The sequence below is a fragment of the Physeter macrocephalus genome, chromosome 6 (assembly GCF_002837175.3).
Source record: "Physeter macrocephalus isolate SW-GA chromosome 6, ASM283717v5, whole genome shotgun sequence".
Classification (NCBI taxonomy): Eukaryota; Metazoa; Chordata; class Mammalia; order Artiodactyla; family Physeteridae; genus Physeter; species Physeter macrocephalus.
The window spans coordinates 31,688,366-31,696,979 of NC_041219.1; the positions used below are offsets into that span (position 1 = coordinate 31,688,366).

The 8,614-nt window shown below is 42.2% G+C and overlaps 1 long non-coding RNA gene across 1 annotated transcript in view; it reads right to left on the minus strand.

Annotated features, from left to right (window-relative positions):
• LOC114486424 (uncharacterized) overlaps positions 1 to 8,605 on the minus strand; it is a 561,190-nt gene extending 552,585 nt beyond the window's left edge. The window contains exon 1 of the long non-coding RNA XR_003680111.2: positions 7,529 to 8,605. This is a non-coding gene — a long non-coding RNA (uncharacterized lncRNA). The remainder of the gene's footprint in view (positions 1 to 7,528) is intronic.
• Positions 8,606 to 8,614: the final 9 nt, after the last annotated feature.

The window sequence follows — 8,614 nt, forward strand, 5'->3', positions numbered from 1 at the left end:
ACAGGCCGCGGAGCGGCTGGGCCCGTGAGCCATGGCCGCTGAGCCTGCGCGTCCGGAGACTGTGCACCGCAACGGGAGAGGCCACAACAGAGGGTGGCCCGCATACCACAAAAAAAAAAAAAAAAAAGCAAAGAAAAGCTCACCCTGCATTTAGATGCAGACATGGCCACCCACAAAATGTGATATAAACTTCACAAAAAGTGTTCCCTGGCCCAAAAAGTCTTCTGTCTCAGGGACGCCCTAGAGTCAGACACACTTCTTCAGCCCTCCTTTAAACTCAGGAGTCAAAGACTCCCATAATGTTTAGAATAGCACTGAAGAAAGCATATTTTTTGGACCTGGATTCAAGTCCCTCTCTTGCTACTTTTATGACCTTGAGAAATATACTCATTTCTGAGCCCCAGGTTCTGCATCTAAACAATGGGGATAAAAATACCTACTCCATTTCATCAATTCTAAAATGTCTTTTTCCTTGCATTTTAGCACCTCCAAAAACTGGGTACATTCGAGGACATCTTACAAATTGTAACTGGCAGCTTTTTTTTCTCAGTGGCACATAAAATAATGGTGCATCTTATGATAACTAGCATCTTAGATTAATGAAATTCAGTACTTCACAGGGCTTAGAAAATGCAAATGTGAAAAGATCTTGTTCACGCTAAACTCTATATAAATGTATTGTATACCTCCTGGAGCCTCATCCTTAACTGTAAAATGGAGGTACCAACTCTTTGGCGTTGTTTAAGGGTCAAATAAGTTAACACATGGAAAGTGTTCAAAACAGTGTATGGCTCAGGGCAGGAAACCTTCGTATTATTATCATGCCAAGACCTCTGACTGAAGACAAGTTGGTTATTGATCTATTCCCCAAACGTTGAATGTTTTGTGGGTGCCAGCAGGGCTCTAGTGTCAAACTCAATGGTTCTGAATCTTGGCTCTGCCACTTACTAACTCCGGGCAATGGACATAGTTTCATTCAGCCTCCTCTTCGGCATCTGTGAAATGAAAATTATGGCACCTGCTTCAGAAAGTGTGGGTGAGCCTTAAATGGGTCAGTCCTTGGAGAGACCCTAGCATGGTGCCTGGCAAGTGGAAGTCCTCCATACACGCTAGTTACCATATTTAGTAAGTGATTCTGTTTTGAAAAACATCTGGTCTAGATGTAGAGATGGCCCAGAGAGAGAGAATTACAATACCACAAGTGAAAGGTGGCCCCCCTTAATACACTGACCTTGTATAAGTCCTGTCAATGTCCCCTAGTCAAAGACCATCCAGGAACACACCTGAGGTCAAATAGAGTTGGTGCTGCACCCTGCTATGAGGCCACCTGACATCATGAGGAAACATGAAGCATCTCAGAAAGAGGGTATCAGGGGGACTTCCCTGGTGACGCAGTGGTTAAGAATCTGCCTGCCAACGCAGGGGACACAGGTTCGAGCCCTGGTCCGGGAATATCCCACATGCCACGGAGCAACTAAGCCTGTGTGCCAGAATTACTGAGCCTGCACTCTAGAGCCCACGAGCCACAACTACTGAGCCCGTGTGCTGCAACTACTCAAGCCCGTGCGCCTAGAGCCCGTGCTCCGCAACAAGAGAAGCCACTGCAGTGAGAAGCCCACGCACCGCAACGAAGAGTAGCCCCCGCTCTCTGCAACTAGAGAAAGCCCATGCACAGCAACGAAGACCCAATGCAGACAAAAAAAGAAAGAAAAAGAAGAAAAAAAAAAGAGAAAGAAAGTGTTCAGGAAGGGCTTGCTCTAGGAGTCGGGCCTGTGTTAGCTGATCCGCAGGACTCAAGGAAGTGAATTGGGAGCTGTGAGAAAGTAGCTAAATTTCGTGATTATCTTAATTTTTCTTCAATAGGCAGGAAGAAAGAAGCAGGGCTAGAGTTGTCACTGAAGAAGAAACAGTAGTCCCTCTTGTTAGCCAGGAGAGGGGGGTATTTGGTCATTTTTGCAGTTGCATGGTGTCTTTTTTTATTCTTGCTCAGACATAATTTCAGAGTAGACTCGTTTTTGTCTTGTTCCATCACATCCATGAAAGTCCCATCTGATGTTGCTATCCCAAGAAATTGCTTATGTTCACCAAGGGCACATCCCCTGTCAGCTATAGGGTGACCAACTGTCCCAGTTTGCCTGGGACTGAGGAGGCCCCAGACTGAGGGGATGGGACACAGGATTTTCAGTGCTAAGATGGAGACAGTCACAGGCAAATCGGGATGCACTGGTCACCCTAGCTCTCAGGGCTGCTTTCTCGTTTCTCGGGCCTCACCCCTTTTGAGAGCATGTCCTGTGAATTACCTAGTTTACACCCTATTGACTGGCTAATTTGTCTGCACGTGAGGATGTGCTTGGGAGGCAAAGTCCCAGCTCTTTCATTCACTGGCCACGGGGCCTTGAGCACTTTGCTCAAGGCCTCTGAGTCTCCGTTTCCTCCTCTCTAAAATGAGGTTGGTACATACTTCTTACGGAGGCTTAAGGAGATAATGGCATCTTCAAAAATGCCTCACACATCATAGGTGATGCATTGATGTTACACCTCATTCCTCCCCTAACTTCCACCTCTACCCCATCAGCTCTGAGCCATTTCATGCAACGGCCTCGGATTACCAATTACATCTCGGGAACCTTATTTTTATAGCTCTTACTATGGTTCCAGATGCCTGTAAACACTTAAAAATTGATTTTAATTATATTACCGCTGTTCCTTTTCTTCTTCAAAACTCCATTTATTTCTTATGCATCTCTATTCCCTTCTCCCGCAAGTAATGACCTGTAAGTAATGACAATAATAATAACAAGCCCTGCATTTCTAGAACACTTTACAGATTATAAAATGCCTTTCGGGGCTTCCCTGGTGGCGCAGTGGTTGCGCGTCCGCCTGCCGATGCAGGGGAACCGGGTTCGCGCCCCGGTCTGGGAGGATCCCACATGCCGCGGAGCGGCTGGGCCCGTGAGCCATGGCCGCTGGGCCTGCGCGTCCGGAGCCTGTGCTCCGCAACGGGAGAGGCCGCAGCAGAGGGAGGCCCGCATACCACAAAAAAAAAAAAATTAAAAAATTAAAATAAAAAATAAAAATAAAAAATAAAATGCCTTTCACCAGAAAACAAAAACAAAAAACCTGATAGGCCAGTATTATTACTTTCCTGTTTACAGATTAACAAACCGAGGCTTGGAGAAGCTGTGTGCCTGATTCGAGATCACATGCCTACTAAAGAAATAGAACCAACCTTCTGAGTCTCCACTCTACTCTAAAACAACTTTCCCCAGGGGCTCAAAACTGGATTCCAATGCATCCCCATTCCTCGAATAACAGAGGCCCTGGATGGGGCCTCTTGACAAGATGTGGCTATTGAGACAAGCAGCTGTCATTTGTAATTTCCTGTGTTATCCCCCAGAGTCCACAGCTTAATTTCACTTAAAATCCAGCGTGGCTCTTGCCAGACCCATGAGAAAATCCTATTCGAGATGGAACCACTGAAATCTGATTCAGAACTCTGCTGGATTTTCTTCTATCAATTCGGCTTAGGCCCTGGCAGCTGGGCTCAGCTGGGACTGGATAATTCTAACTTCCTTTGACTTGCCATCCCCTTCTCCACTACCCCAAGAAGGGATGTCAAATGGACTCACAACTGCTGCCCTTTGGAATCCTTTAAGTGCTTAGGCCTAAGCAGAAATTACAAATAGGGTCTGGTATTTAACTCAGACTGATTCCAAAATATTTCCCCGTCTGGAGCTCTTCCATGGAAAAAGCATTTGCCGTATGCAGATGCAGGGTGTGGGGCTGGAGGAGACCCAGGAATGCACGCTCTACTAGCAGAATGTGTATGAACACAGGCTACCTTTCCAGGGTAACCAAAGCCAGTGGAATTTGTGATGAGGCAGAAAGAGGCTAAGTGTGGAGACAGCAGATCCAGGTTCAAATACCGGTTCCCATGCTCACAAGGTGAGCAGCCCCATGCTATGCACTCAGTCTCTTCAAGTATGTGCTTTCCTTTGTAACAAGAAAACAATAATGCCTGTACTGCCCTTCTATTTAGGGTAGTCCTGAGCTAATGGACATAAAAGTACTTTAGAAACTGGAAATCGCTGGACAAGCATAGGCTGTTAATATCACAGGGAAGCTTTCTAAAGTTTGCAGTATATTCTTCAGACAGAGATTCACTGAGCATTCCAATTCTCTTTGGTCTTCGTTTTTTTCTTCTGGTTCCTTTGATCTCCCTGCACAAGCTCAAAGCAGCCAGAGAACAGATCTGCATTCGTTTCATAATTCACACAGTTATTCAAGGCAGTATCTGGTATTCCATCTCACAAAGATAGCCCAAAAGAGCTTAAGTGATTGAAAGGAGGGAAAAACACTTTTCCCTCAAAATTTGCTTTGTGTTTTTTGTTTTTCTAATCTATAAGGAAATTTTACATTCTGTTTTAGAGGGGAAAAAAGAAACAGGAAAATAAAAGTACTTGAGAATTGGAAAGGGAAATTACATCTCTCATAATTAAGGATGATTGAAAAGAGATTACATTTATAAATAACGAAGAGTTATTGGTGACGTAGAGTCAAGGAGGAGTTGTGAATTCACAACACAGAGAGGTAAAATCATCAAAGTGATTGTTCCAAGTATTTGCAAATCTTTGCTAAGCAAAGATGAATTTGCTTCTTACAACTCAAGTCAGAATTCTAGTAGGCCTTTGTCCAGGGCAAGAGAGATTTTTAGAAAATATGACCCACCTGTTCTTTACATCGTAATAATATTTATTTCACCCACACAGGGCTTAATATGTTTTCTGAGAACTAGCTATATCGTTTACAAATAATTCATAAAGGACTGGGACTAGGAAAGTCCAGAAATGTGTTTCTCTGTGCTGTCCTTCCAACCTGGCCCTGCTTCTGTTCACAGTACCCCATTGTTATATGTTTCCAGCAGAAATTTATTGTTTTAGGAACTTTCCCTTTCAACAGGATGATTGACAGATGAGCCTAGCTGTAAACAGGTGACAGTCAGGACATGTGCATACACATTAACCACATAGCATGAAATCCTCTACAACACACACCAGCCCACAAACAATGGAATTTAAGTTTGATGGTTGAATCTTGGACTCATTCCAGAAGATTTCGTTCAGGAGATACCAAAAGTCCTCACCACTGTGCAGCAGCCTCAGTTTCAAGGTCCCGCCTCAGCATGAGGGGGTGCAAGTGTAGGAACGCAAACAGCGCTGGGTGTCAGAAAGCGGAAACTTCTCTAAGTGGCCACAAGATGGCCTCACTGTTCGTCTGAATGTTAAATGTCAAATTTAACATTAAATGTTCACATTAAATGTTCCGGTTGCAGCTTTAGCCCTCAAAGCAGGGTGGCGGGCACAGAGGTATATTTTAAAAATTGCCATTGACAAATGTGACGAATTTTAAAAGTTGATTCCCCCACTCCCACCTCCCTTTTTGGTCTCCGGTGTGGCCGTCTTCTCTTTCCATTTGTCTGGTACATCAGAAAGCCTAGTTGCAAAGTACTTTGTTATCATTAGATGACAGAGGCATCATGCTCACTACTGCGCCTTGAACTTGGGAGGCACTCCGTAAATAAGACTTGGTTTTAAGATCAAGGAAAAGAAGTTGGTTAGTAGAAGACTGGTGAGTTGTTTTGTTTCAGATGAAGTTGTCACTCATTGTTCACGTAGGAAAGTAGCATTCTGCACAGTGTCCTTGTTTACAGTGTCAGTTTAACATTACCCCCAAGCTCCCCACCCCCTACCCCAGGCTTTGTCACCTGAGCACTGGTGAGTGCCATGGGGGGTTTAGTTGGCTCTTGGGTATTCAGTGGGTTTTTGTTTGTTCGGTTTTGGTTTTATTTTTTACAAATACCACCACTGAGGGAAGGGCCAGGAAGGGAAATTCTGTGATCTTTTAGTGTTTCTAATTAGTGAAGGAGGGATTAGACTAAACAAATATTACAGGGTTGTGACACTGATCCGCCAGTGGTAATCAATAATTGTGGAGATTGGATTTCAAAAGCTCTGACAACAGATAAACTGGAAGTAAACTGTCAAAGCTTTTGAAATCTTTATTAAATCTATAATATTTAATATCCAGTGATGCAGGTGGGTAAGGATTAAGTGGAATTAATGGTAGAAACAATTCTTTCTTATGGTAGTTCTCTATGCCTTCCCATTATAAACCAAAAGGATTAATCATCTATTAATGTATGTTCCTCAGAATGTACTTGGTAACAAAGAACCATGGCAGAAATCCCAGATTTCATTTTAAGGAATCCTTTGCAACTGATGTACAGAGCACTGTCAAGAAATGAGTACCAAAACACAAGATCTATCTGGCTACCTGATACCTGGGCTACTCGCCTAAGAATGTAGAAGGCTACACTACCTTTAATATAATTTTTTTTAAGAGAGAGTAAAACAAAATTGATGGTTAAATAAAAACTTGAATTTAATGTCACAGAAAATAAAACAACATCAAATTAGTGAACCCGGAAGAATGGTTAGTGAAGAAGGTTCTAGTGGGGTCTGTCTCTGCCTGTGTGATTTTTCTTTTTTTTAATAAATTTATTTGCTTATTTTTTTTTTTTTTTAAAGATTACCATTGAAATTGTGATCAGGAAGTGGCAGTTTTTCTGTTGTTCTCTAGAAACTTATCAACTTATCTGGAAAATTATCAATAACAACATAGGTATAAAGTCTCCGGTGGAAGAAAATAGAATTTTATGCATTTTTCACTCTAATGCTACAGCTAAACTACTTTCTGTTCAACACTATATACTTTTGTTAAATTTCCCTGGTATCTTGATGCATAGCGATGAATTCACTACTTAATAAGTATATTCCCATAATTCTTAAAAATTGATATACTGAGGAATCTTTAAACACATCTTAAATTGGTTCTGCAAAGGGTTGTAAATAGTCTTAGGCTAACAGACAAGATGAGAATGTCCATTACCTGTACCTCATCACCACTGAGTATATCATTTCTTAAATCTCTCTTTTGTGTCATATGTTCTCTTCTGGGTCTCCCAATGTAATGCACTAGGCTTTGGGTGAAATTTCACAACATCCCATGACATGGGCTAAGGAATAAGCTTAATTGGATAAAGAAGATTTCAAGGCCAGGGTCAGCGTGACAAGGACCCACGGTCACTCCATCAGCCCATAAAGAGGCATGCCAGGGTCTGCTGGACCCACGCCCTATTCTTTCTTATACGACAAGCATGAGAGGGCAGCCTTACCAGCATGCCAAGCAATCTGGTTTGGGGGTGACAGCTATTTACAGGAATTGTCTTGGAACGCCAGCTACCCAGCACCTGGAGACTCTGGAGCCCCAAGGATGTTTCAGTTCAGTCCCTCCCTTGGTAGGGGGAGGAAGCCTAAGTTCCTCAAGAAGGTGACCTTGGGGACTGCCCCTCCAACTGAGGGAAGAGCAAGGCCCTGAGCCCTAGTTAGCCTCTGGCCCAGGCAACTTAATAGTTCACTAGGGCTGCCACAGTCTGGAGTGGTTTAAACAACAGAAATGTATTTCTCACAATTCTGCAGGCTGGAAGTCCAAGATCAAGGTGTTGGCAGGTTTCGTTTCTCCTGAGGTCTCTCTCCTCGGCTTCCTTCTCATCACTGTGTCCTTGCGTGGGCTTTCTTTGTACACATGCACTCCTGGTATCTCCTCCTCTTCCTACAAGGAACAATCTTATTGTTAGGGCCTCTCACTTATGACCTCATTTAACCTTTTTTTTTTTTTTAGTTTTATTGATCTTTGCTTTTGTTTTCTTTAGTTCTATTTCATTTATTTCTGCTCTAATCTTTATGATTTCTTTCCTTCTGCTAACTTTGGGTCTTGTTTGTTCTTCTTTCTCTAGTTTCTTTAGGTGTAAGGTTAGATTGTTTATTTGAGATTTTTCTTGTTTCTTGAGGTAGGCTTGTATAGCTATAAACTTCCCTCTTAGAACTGCTTTTGCTGCATCCCATATGTTTTGTTTGGATCGCCATGTTTTTATTGTCATTTGTCTCTAGGTATTTTTTGATTTCCTCAGTGATCTCTTTGTTATTTAGTAACGTATTGTTTAGCCTCCATGTGTCTGTGTTTTTTACTTTTTTTTCCCTATAATTCATTTCTAATCCCATAGCGTTGTGGTCAGAAAAGATGCTTGATGTGATTTCAATTTTCTTAAATTTACTGTGGCTTGATTTGTGACCCAAGATGTGATCTATCCTGGAGAATGTTCTGTGTGCACTTGAGAAGAAAGTGTAATCTGTTTCTAGATGGAATGTCCTAAAAATATCAATTAAATCTATCTGGTTTATTGTGTCATTTAAAGCTTCTGTTTCCTTATTTATTTTCATTTTGGATGATCTGTCCATTGGTGTAAGTGAGGTGTTAAAGTCCCCCACTATTATTGTGTTACTGTCGATTTCCTCTTTTATAGCTGTTAGCAGCTATAAAAGGGTGCATATATATTTATAATTGTCATATCTTCTTCTTGGATTGATCCCTTGATCATTATGTAGTGTCCTTCCTTGTCTCTTGTAACATTCTTTATTTTAAAGTCTATTTTATCTGGTATGAGTATTGCTACTCCAGCTTTCTTTTGATTTCCATTTGCATGGAATATCTTTTT